The following is a 12521-nucleotide window of genomic DNA, read 5'->3' as shown; positions in this document are numbered from 1 at the left end:
ATAAATAAATAAATAAAACCTTTTCAAAAAATTTAAGAAAGAAGTGAAGAGATCAACCAAAGAATATATATGCATAACCCAGAGATACAGACAACACTGTGGTTTTGGCCAGAGAGTGGTTGGAGGGGGCAAGGGTGAAAGGAAGGTTGGCAAAGTGGAGGAAAGCAGGGACATTTGTAACAGTGTAAACAATAAAAATAAAGTAAAAAATAAATAAATAAAATGCACAAGGAAATTTTGTAAATATACAAGAAAAAACAAGAAATTAATAGAAAAAAGCAAAGAATGTGAATTTGTAATTCACAGCATGAAAACCACAAGTGGCTAAACAGTATGTGAGGAATGCTCAGTTATCAGAAGAAAATAAAATTAAAATAATCAGATACTATTTTACATCCATGGAGTTTTCATTCGTGTGTGTGTGTGTGTGTGTGTGTATGTGTGTAAATGTTATTACAGTTGTCCCATTTTTTCCTCCCCTTTATTCCCCTCTGCCCTGCATCCACCCTTAGTTCACGTACATGGGTCATACATATAAGTTCTTTGGCTTCTCTGTTTCCTATACTATTCTTAACCTCCCCCTGTCTATTTTTTATCTACTACTTATGCTTCTTATTCCCTGTACATTACCCCTCACCTCTCATCTCAATTTCTGTGATCCTATTCCTGTTCTAGTTATTTGCTTAATTTGTTGGGGGTTTTTTAGGTTCAGTTGTTGATAGTTGTGAGCTTATTGTCATTTTACTGTTCATAGTTTTTTATTTTCTTTTTGTTAGATAAGTCCCTTTAACATTTCCTATAATATGGTGATGATGAACTCCTTTAACTTTACCTTGTCTGGGAAGCACTTTATCTGCTCTTCCATTCTAAATGATAGCTTTGCTGGATAGAGTACTCTTGGATATAGGTTCTTGCCTCTCATGACTTTGAATACTTCTTGCCAGCCCCTTCTTGCCTGCAAGATTTCTTTTAAGAAATCACCTGATAGTCTCATGGAAACTCCTTTGTAGGTAACTGTCTCCTTTTCTCTTGCTGCCTTTAAGATTCTCTCCTTTTCTTTAATCTTGGGTAATGTCATTATGATGTGCCCTGGTGTGTGCTTCCTTGGGTCCAACTTCTTTGGGACTCTCTGAGTTTCCTGGATCTCCTGGAAGCCTATTTCCTTGGCCAGACTGGGGAAGTTCTCCTTCATTGTTTTTTCAGATAAGTTTCAATCCCTTGCTCTTCCTCTTCTCCTTCTGGCACCCCTATGATTTGGATGTTGGAATGTTTAAAGTTGCCCCCGAGGTTCCTATGCCTCTCCTCATTTTTCTGAATTCTTGTTTCTTCATTCTGTTCTGGTTGAATGTTTATCTCTTCCTTCTGCTCCAAATTGTTGATTTGAGTCCTGGTTTCCTTCCCTTTATTGTGGGTTTCCTGTATATTTTTCTTTATTTCACTTTGCATAGCCTTCACTTTTTCTTCCATTTTGCAATCATACTTGACCAATTCAGTGAGCATCCACATTACCAGTGTTTTGAACTGCACCTCTGATAGGTCGGCTATCTGTTCATCACTTTGTTCTGTTTTTGGAGTTTTGATCTTTTCTTTCATTTGGGCCATATTTCTTTGTCTCAGCATACCTGATATGTCAGAAGGGACAGAGCCTTAGGTATTCTCCAGGGCAGGGCAACCCACTTCACCGCATTGTGATGCTGTATGTGGGGGAGGGGCCAGAGAGGGAACAATGCTGCTTGACGTCTCTCAGCCAGCTTTCAGTCACTTCCCCTGTTACCCTCAAGCAAATTGAGCCATGCTAGGGCTGATTCCTGGGTGGGTGGGTATGTGTACGTTCTAGGACCCTGTAGATCTCTCCCAACAAACTCTTCTATGAGGCTGAGAGTTTCTCCCACTGCCACATCCCCCACAGTTTTTTACAGCCAGAGGTTTTGAGGTTTTCTTTTCCCACACTATAACCCTGGGTTGTTGGTCTGTCTCATTCCACAGCTGTTCCTTCCAGTTTATCTGCACACAAATGTGGGACCCCCCAGTCTGCCAGCTGCCACCTTGCTGCGCATCCTCTCTGCCCTGGCTGCCTGTCTCTGTCCCGCCTACCAGTCTGGATGAATGTTTTTTCTCTAACTCCTTGGTTGTCAAACTTCCATACAGTTCAATTTTGTGGCACTTCTGGTTATTTTTTGTTTTTAAATTTGTTGTTGTTTCTTTTGGTTGTGCAAAGAGGTAAAATGTATGCCTTCATCAACGCCAGAAGTCTGGAGTTTTCTTTTAAAAAAAATCATCAAGTGGTATACAGAATGTGAAAAATAAAAGAACTTTTTTGGGAAAAAAAGAATTTTTTTAATCAAAATACAAGAGGGTGAGGAGACAAATCACAAAGTAGGATAAAACATTTGCAATGCATATATTTGGCAAAGGACTCATATCCAGAATATATAAAAAACTTTTACAAACCAGTAAGCTAAATATGGACAATGCAACTTTTTTAATGAGCAAAATCTTAAACACACCCTTTACAAACCAGATATTAAATGGCCAATAAGCAAGTACAACATTTTTCAACAGTGTTAGTTCAAAGAAATACAAATTGAAAATCCATTAAGATACCACTACACAGCCACCAAAGTGGTTAAAATAAAAAGTTCTGACAATACCAAGCATTAACAAGTTATGCCATCAATGCCAAAATTTTCATAAACTACTGACGGAATTGGGACAATTATTTTGGACCATATGCTTACGTTGAGCACAGCAATGGCATTTTAAGCATACATACAACAGAAATGCATAAATTTGTGTACCAAATGTATGAATATGAAAGTTCATAGCAAACTTATTCCCAATAGCAAAAACTAGAAATAACACAAATTCTAGTATCTAGCAAAATACACGTATAAATTGTGGAATAACAACAGAACACTAATCAGCAATAAGAATGAAGGAGCAACATGCCACACAACAACACAGATGAGTCTTTGAAAACTTCAATGAAAGAAGCCAGACACTAAAAAGTATATACTGATTGACTCTATTTATATAAAGTTTTAAATAAATAGGCAAAATTAATCTAACATGATGGAAGTTACATTTACATAAATGCAAAGGTTACATTTAGGGAAAAGAAAGGTAGTCTCTGGAAAGGTCACAAAGAAGCTTCTGGGACACTGGCAACAGTCAATATTTATGCCAGTACCATACGGTTTTGATTACTGTATCTCCTAAGATACTTTCAAGTCAGAAATTGTGGTGCCTTCAACTCTGTTCTTTCTCAGAATTTCTTTAGCTATTTGGGATGTTTTGTAGTTCCATACAAACTTTAGGATTGTTTGTTCTATTTCTATGAAAAAAATAATTGGAGTTTTGAGAAAAATGCCTTGAATCTATAGAAAGCTTTAAGTAATATGGCCATTCTAACAATATTAAATCTTCAAATCCATTAACATGGGATAATTTTTCATTTGTTTGTCTTACTTTCCTATAAGTCTTGTTTTCATTGTAAGGATATTTCACTACCCTGGTTAAATATATTTCTAATAAACAATAAAAAAAGATTTTATTGTTTTTATGCTATTGTGAATGGATAGTTTTCTTTATTTCTTTTTCAGATATTTCATTAGCATACAGGAATTTATGATAATGTGAGTGAGTGAGTGAGCGAGTGAGTGAGTGACATTTTATCTAGACACCCAGGGGCTGAGAGGAATGCAGAATTTTGATATCTAGGCTGACACAAGTGTTGTCATTGAAAGAACTCATATGATAGTAGGTGAGAAGGAATAAAAGCTTGAGACTGGGAAAGATAGTGCCATTCATGTTTCATGTCATTATCAAGAATTCAGAATAAATTAAAAAGGGGGAGGGAGGGGACCATAAAATCAGGGAGGAGTTGAACAACTGGAAGGACACACAGAAATAATTGCACATGAGGTCCCAGAACACAAAATGTGGATGCAATTAACCACCCCAGCCCTCAGTTTCCTGAGTATAACACAAACTGCAGCATAGCATTCAACAAAGCTGGGAAACTGAGGGCTCAGACCCACTGCTCCTCTGGAAACAAAGTGGAGGGCCTCAGAATCTCTCACATATTATAATAGGATTGGGGTAGGTGGGAGTCTGTTCTGGAAGTGCTGGGAGGTGCTCTTTAGTTCCTTTGGCTATTTAGAGTGCTAGCACCACTTAAAGGAAGACAATTCTGGTTAACAAACTTCTGGAAGAAGTAAGTGATCTTGGGGGCTAATAATACTAATAGTAATTAACCTTCAGTACTTATTACGCCTGACGCTCTACATAAATAATTCTCTTATCTAATCCTCACCATTCTCATGCCCATTTTATAAATGAGTGGAGAGAGGCCTAAGAGATATGAAGAACCTTGCCCAAAATCACTAAGCTAATGAGGGATGGCACAAGAATTCCAACACAGTCTGATTCCAGAGCTCTTGACTATGTATTTAATCCACCTATCTGTGCATGGTATAAATTAGACTTCTGTTAGAAGAGCACCACTATTGCCCAAGCCTTGACAATGTGAGTTTTGCATTTAAGTCAGAGATATTTGCTCTGGGAGATCTACCTCCTCTTCCTTTCATGACATTCACCTTACGAGCACTGAATAGTCAGTCCTTCACAAGAGACCTTGGTGCTTAGATCCCTCCGCCATAGCAGCATCAATAGACAAGCCAAATATTCTATTGTGATTATATCAACCATAGATAGCATCTAGGAGAAGGAGAAAGTTATTCTCAGATGGTTGTGTTAAGATGTAAGGTAATACAGGAATAAGGAGCAATTTAAAAGGAGAGTCATTACCTAGGAAAACATTGGTTTCAGAACCTGAAGGCTAAATGAAGACTATTGAATAACACAGCCCTCCCACCCACCCCCACCCCCCCGCCATTAATAGAAACCACAGATGGAAGTGCATAAAAGACATCTTGGTCCAGGGCCCTCTGACTCTTGCCACACTGGATCAGAGCAGCCACCCCACTCCATTCCTGGCAGCAACCACAAATCAAGCTATTTCTATGTAGGCACATGAAAAGGAGAGTTGGTGTTACACAGGCCTCCTCCAATATCCCACCAGATATGAGAAGATTGCCAATGACAGATTTGATTCTAAGATGCATAGAGCTACCTGTTGCAGGCCAGCCATGCTTTTTGCTGGTAGAGAGACTGGCTGCATCACAAAGGATTGTGAAAAATAAGAAAAGTATTCCATATTTAAGGGACTTTACCCAAACCCATGGGAAAAGGATGGCTTGACAAATGCCTAGCGTGGCTCCTGGACCAATGGAAAGGCTGCTGAAAGGTGAGACAGAACAGTGAACAACACAAGGCCAGCTGTCGTCAAACCTGCAAAGAGCTTAAAGGAGAAGCCAGAAAGCAAAACAAGAACCCGTGCCCTGCCATCTCTCACCGCCAAGAAAGTGGAATCCACCTCCCCTCAATGTTTTTCTTCCCTGCTACTTTATTCCTACCACCTTCAAGCAGGAGCACAATTAAAACAAACAAACAAACAACCAAAAAAAAAAACAAGATGTCCTCAGGCATACAGGAGAGGGCCCAGAAACCCTAAAGACTAAGTACAATGAACATCAAAGCAAAGCAAAATTTTCGAGGAAAGCTGAATATCAGAGAACTTCAAATGGGCTCCAGCTAAAGAACGGAAGAAACGAATTGTCCATTCGCTATCCTATGCAGTGTTCTTGGGAAGCCTTGTTAATACATGAAACCAGGTATCTGGTGTTCTGCTACGTGCCAAAATAAAATTCAGGAAGCAGAATTAAAACCACAAAGGTATATACATATATAATGTATTGTTTCTACACTAGTAAAAAGAGAAAGGAAAACATTTAAAAACTAAATCACTTACAAAAACAGACAGGAAACAAAGGGAAAATGCAGAATATAAAATCAGTTAGTATAAATAACTCAAAATATAACAGCAGTTAAAGAAATTGTAAATGACTGAACACTTAACATAAAAGATAAATATCATCAGATTTGGAGAATGAATCCAAGTAAATATTTGCTTACTCTTAAGAATATTAAAAGATTGGAAATAAAGGGATGAAAAAAAGATATACCTGGTAGACACAGACCAAAACAGAGCTGATGAGATCATATTAAAACCAGACTTTGTTTCTCTAAAAAGCATTATAGGGGATTGTTTCCATATACAAAGATAAAAGTTAGAAATCTCTAGGAAAACATAATTCTAAATATGCCTCTATAAAAATCAATAACTCAAAATAGATAGATACATCAAAAATTAGGAAAAAGTCTCAAATCAATAATTTAAGAAAGAATCCATCATATGAAACTATCAAAACAACCCAAAGTAAGCAGAATGAAGAGATAATGAGAACAAAAAAACAAGAATTAAAAATTTAAAAAACAATAGAGAAAAATCAGTGAAGGCAAAGTTGTTTATTTGAGGTCAATAAAATTAATAAACCTCTAGGCAGCCTGATCAGGAAAACAGAGAAAGACAACCCAAATTACCAGCATCAGCAATGAGAGAAGCAACATCACTACAGATTCTACAGCTATCAAAAAGGATAATATGGGTCCTGGCTGGCATGCCTCAGTTGGTTGGAGCATCATCCCATAACCAAAAGATTGAGGATTCGATTCCTGGTCAGGGCACATGCTTGGGTTGCAGGTTCCATTCCCCATCGGGCACATACATGAGGCAACTTGTTGATGTATCTCTCTCTCTCCCTTCCTCTCACTCTAAAAAGCAATGAAAAAATATGCTCTGGTGAGGATTTTTTTAAAGGATAGTATGGTAACATTATGAATAACTTTATGCTGTAATTTTGACATATTAGGTGAAATGGACAAATTCCTTAAAAGACACAAACTATCAAGTTCACTCAAAAAATGTGTTCTTTAGAGTACTATATCATGTAATTACACTTCTTCCTTCAAACAAAGCTTCAGACCCAGAAAGCTATACTGGTGAATTCTATAAAATTTAATTTTTTAACTTCTAATTTAACTTCTTTAAAAACAGAATAAGAGAGCTCATTTCCCAAAACATCTTTTGAGGTCAGTATTACTCTGATACCAAAAGCAGATAAACATATTACAACAAAAGGAAACAGACAAATATCCCTCATGACCATGGTATTAATTATTGCTGCAAAACAAGTTACCCCAAAACCTACTGACCAAAGGAGGTCTGACATCTCAGCTTCACTCAGTAAAGGTCTATAATTCAATTCAACCAACTAGGCAAATAGTTAGAGCCACTTCAATATGCTTCATCTAATACACTGACATTAGAATCTCTACTTAGTTCATCCAATCAACAAAGTCATCCTGACCCAGTGTTACTACTTTCCTTCTACCCTACAGCAACACCCTTAAGATCCATGCCCATTCATGTTTCTGTTGATATAAATTAGCAAAACTGTTGCAATTGTTTCGGTGTTCACTGAAGTTCCTCATGGGCCACACTTACCTGTGAGACCTACTGGGACTTGAAACTGGTTATAGATCTATTGGAGAAGCAATAAAGAAGGGTGGAGAGGAGGGTTCAGCACTGCCCTGCAAAGTACCTATTTCAGGGGACCCCATTACAGATTGTTCAAGCCAGGGAAGATTAACCTCCTCAGACTGGAAAAGGTGGGTTGCTGCCATGGCCGAGGAGGAGTGGAGAAATTTAGGGATTCAAGGTCCAAGTTTCATCAGAATCTCCCCCAAGTATGTACCTAAACCAATTTTCAGAGAGCCAATTGATACTTAATTTTATATAAGAGACCCTGCCAGGCTGGGAATTCAAAATGTGTTGCAAACGACCCCCAGGATTACACATTGATTTAAATTTAGAAATCTCAGATATGAGGCTACATGAGATAAGAGTTTCTTTTATGGAAATTATAGAAGATTTCTGGGCCCTTATGTAGAACGTGATTTAAAGCCCAAAGTTCATTGTTGTCTTGTCCTAAGTTCTTCAGTGCAGTTAGAAGCAATCAACCCCATTAAAATCCTTATTTACACTAATGATGTTCTATACCAGCAAATACTTGGTCACCTAAAGTCTTGCCTGTGTTTACAGATATCTACAGGTAATAATTTAAGTAACAGGTGCGCTACTGCATGCCATAAATGATCACATACAACTTGCAACTAATATTCTTTACCACTTACAAATAGGATAATGCATTTAAATATAGAATGGTACCACAGGACTTATCGTTAAATCGTTCCAGAAGTCGGAAGTCAGGATGAGGGCCAAAACCAACAAGCACCAAATGATGAAGCATTTTTCTCTTGTGGGGTGGCATTATGACTCATACAAATTCTAGCAGGTGCGATGGGTCCCAATCAAGTGCCAAATGCTGAATCATTTTTTTTTTCCCTCATAAAATGCAGCGAGTATAGGGATTTACAAGTTTTGAAGCTGGCAAGTACCAAAGTGTGACTGCATGCAAATTAGAGAACCAATAGGAAATAGCACAGGCCAATTTGTAGAATCTAAGTTTAGGTTCTCCTGAACCCACTTCCAGTGCTAATATTTCTATTACTTAGAGTTCAATTTGGAAAGCAGAGCCACTATGAGTGATGTAAAGTAAGGAAATTATTATAAGGATTATATCTTATAAAATTGTAGGAACTGGTGAAGAAATCCTCTTTTTTAAAAAAAATTATTTATTTATTTTCAGAGAAAGTGAGGGAGAGAGGGAGAGAAATATCAATGTGTGGTTGCCTCTCACACACCACCTACTGGAGACCTAGTCCACAACCCAGGCATGTGCCCCAAATGGGAATCGAACATGTGGCCCTTTCGTTCATAGCCTGGCACTCAATCCACTGAGCCATACCAGCCAGGGATAGTGAATAAATCCTCTTTACATTCTTCTTCTTTTCTTTTTTTTTTTTTTCGTTTGTTTGTTTTCACCTTCTAGGAAAGCAGGATGTCATACGAAAATATCATATTATACAGTCAAACAGATCTGTGTTTGACACCTAGTTTTGATATCCATTGGCTAAGAAATCTTGTCAAATGACTCAAATTCTCTGAACCTCAATTTCCTATTGGTGGAATGGAAACAACAGGACCTCTCAGAGTTAATGTGAGGTTGAATGAAATAAAACACATCCTTGTAATATGCTATTGATTGTAATATCTCATTGATTCCAAGGTGCACGATACTTCACATTTTAACCTCTTTATAGCAGGAGTGAATCCTGTAATCACTGGCATGTTATTGTCTAATTGAGAACAATTTTTTCCTTTCTCAGTGCATATAAAATAATGAGAGCCCAGATAACACCTCAAATAATAATTGCAGATATCATTTTATCATCAAAACAAATGTGACTCTCATTGCACAAGTGGAAAAGTCTAGAAACCTCTAGAGAACAGGTATTCTCCTTCACACATTCCATTCCTTTCTCCATTTACTGTACAAACCCTTAATCCCACACCTCTTATTATTCAGTTTAGTGGAAGGGAAAAGTATGAGTTTTAGAATCTGACATATTGTTTTCAGTCACACGGCTATGTGACATTCTGAGCATTAGTTGAGTGCTCCATAACTGTGTACAATAATGCTTACCCCAAAATGTTAAAAAGTTAAATGAGAATGCATGGAAAGCCTTCTCAGTGTGAAACATATTGTAGGTATTTAATATCTAATCTGCTGATTATTTGTTTTGAAAGAAAGGCTGATCTTCTAGATGGGGAAGTGGGGCAAATTCTGGCCCTCAGGCCAAGTCCACCCACCACATGTTCTTTTAATTTTTTAAATTTATTTTTATTGAGAGCTCCCACCATCAGCACAGCAGCCACCCACTGTCCTTGGTCCTGAGGAATGAGTGAAACCCACACCCAAATGGAATGATGGGACAAGCTGCATACAGAATTCAGGAGGGAGCCCACACAGGGGCTCTTCATCCTGAGAGGCAACCTGATGGAGCAACCCTCCTGCTTTCTCACTGGACCACTGGACTCACCAAGTTCCACCCTTCAGGAAAGCAACAGCCTGGAGTTAAAACTCTGGCTGCCCCCACAATGCAAGCTCCAGGGAAACCCCAATCCCCCTTGTGCTTTAAACATGGGACAAGGAGAAATCAAGATGGCAGAGCAGTGAATGGAAGTCACACTGATCTCATCCAAGGACCAATGTGGAATTACAACTAAATTGGGGAGAAATCACCTGGAACAAACAACTGAACAATAGTGAAAGAGGAGCCTTTTAACCTCAGACAGACAAAAGAATCAGAATTAGCACAACCTAACTGTCACTTACACTGGTCTCTGGCAAAAGTGAGGAAAGAGTGGGCTAGAGGTGCCTGAGGACAAGCTGGGGAAGGCGGCTTTGAGGAGAGAACTGAGAGAGTAGCCGGCGGGATCCTGGTGCTGATTCATCCCCCATACAGCAGCAGCCATCCTGCTCAGGCGGACCATTCCCCCGAGTGGCAACAACGTGAGAGGACACAATAGCCCTGCCACCAGGAGGGATTCTCCTCTGGCTCAATGGTCCTAAAGCCTGACTGCTGAGTACAGAGTGTCAGCCACAGACAGTAGTTCCCTGGATAATGGGGGCACAGAGTGGTCTAAAGACACTTGAGAAGAGACTGGAGAAAAAAGCTTTGGGGAGAGAATGGAGAGAGTAGTAGCGGGATCCCGGTGCTGCCTCCTCCCCCAGACAGCAGCAGCCATCTGGCTCAGGCAGACCACTCTCCTGAGTGGCAGCAGCATGATAGGACACAAAAACGCCACCCTCAGGATGGACTCTGCCCTGTCCTGTGATGCTTAAGACTGACTGCTAGGTACAGACTGACTCAATTAACAACTGAAGGAGACAGCCACAGACGGTAGATTCCTGGAAGTCTCAAACAGACTGCCTAAGGTCACACAGGGTCAACATCTGACATCATCAGAGGCAGATCCAAAAAAGAAAAAAAAGCGGCCTCCTACCATAGAACTTCACACCACAAAGTCAGGAAGTCTAGACAGATCAATTTAAGAAGCAGAAGCAAAAAAGAAGAGTCTCACAAATAATGGGAAGACAAAGAAATAGCTCCCACTCGAAGGAAAAGGAGGAATCCCCAGAAAGAGAACTAAATGAACGAGATGCAAGTAAACTATCAGATTGAGGTCAAAACAATGGTTTTAAGGAAGCTCTATGATCTCACTGAGCTCAGAGAGAACTACAAAAAAACTACATGGAAACTATGAGGAACTATATCAGCATGAAAAAGGACATAATCTATCAGCAAGAGGCAAGAGGAAATGAAGAATACAATTTCTGAATTAAAGAATGCAGTGGAAGGAATCAAAAGCAGGCTAGATGAAGCAAATGATTGAATCAGTGAGCTGGAGGACAAGGTAGGTAAAAGCTCCCAGAAAGAGCGAGAAAATGAAAAAAGACTCAAAAAGAATGAAAAGCTATTTAGGGAAATGCAGGACAACCTGAAATATAATAATATCCATATAGGAGGGATACCAGAGGGAGAAGAAGAGGAGGAAGGGATAGAGAACCAGTTTGAAAAAGTAATGATGGAAAACTTCCCAAATTGGAGGAGAAAAAGTCACACAAATCCAGGAAACACACAGGGTCCCATTCAAGAGGAACCCAATGAGGCCCACTCCAAGACACATCATCATTAAAATGGCAAATATCAAAGACAAACAGAATCCTAAAGGCAGCAAGGGAGAAATAGGTAGTAACATACAAGGGCACCCTGATACGGCTAGCAGCTGACTTCTCAAACACTACAAGCCAAAAGGGAATGGCAAGAAATAGTCCAAGGAATGAAAAGCAAAGGCCTGCAACCAAGACTGCTCTACCCAGCAAGGCTCTCAATTAAAATGGAAGGCAAAAATAAGGAGTTTCCCAGACAAAAGAAGGCTAAAAGAATGCACTGCCACCAAACCAGCATTGCAAGATATGCTAAAGGGACAGCTTTAAGAAGATGAAGAAAAAGAATCTATGAATACCCAGTTCCTTTCACTGTCACCAATACTTGATATTACCTATATTTTTAATACTCATTAATCTGATTGAGACAATGATGTGTTATTTTAAGTGTTACTTTATTATTTGTTGAAACTAAACTTGTATTGTATATTTCTTGCCTATTTCCATTTTTTTAAAAAGCTTTAAATGACTTTTTGGTATTTTTTATCCATTTTTTGACTAAATGTTTGTAGAATTTTTTCCCTTAAAACAAAAACTATAAACCCTTTTTTAGATGTGTTGCAAATACTTTCCTATCCTATCATTTGTCCTTTCACTTTTTTATATGTATATTACTGTAAAGTCTTAAATGTTTAATATAGTCATATTGTCAACATTTTATTTTATAGCTTCTGGGTTTGAATATGTTACGTCAGGCTAAGAAAAATATTATTTTGTATTTTTTCCAAAAACTCCTTAGATTTTACATATCAGCTTTTAATTCACCTGAATATTTCTTGTATAATGTGTGAAATAGGGTTCTATATTTGTTTTATTTGAAGTAATAATGGTCCATGCAAGTTATTTGTTGAATAAGCCTTATTT

Source organism: Pteronotus mesoamericanus, unplaced genomic scaffold (genome assembly GCF_021234165.1).
Source record: "Pteronotus mesoamericanus isolate MK-2021 breed Mesoamerican mustached bat unplaced genomic scaffold, CSHL_Meso_final contig_46, whole genome shotgun sequence".
Lineage (NCBI taxonomy): Eukaryota > Metazoa > Chordata > Mammalia > Chiroptera > Mormoopidae > Pteronotus > Pteronotus mesoamericanus.
The sequence above is the reverse complement of the archived record's forward strand: the minus strand, read 5'-3'. Positions refer to the sequence as shown.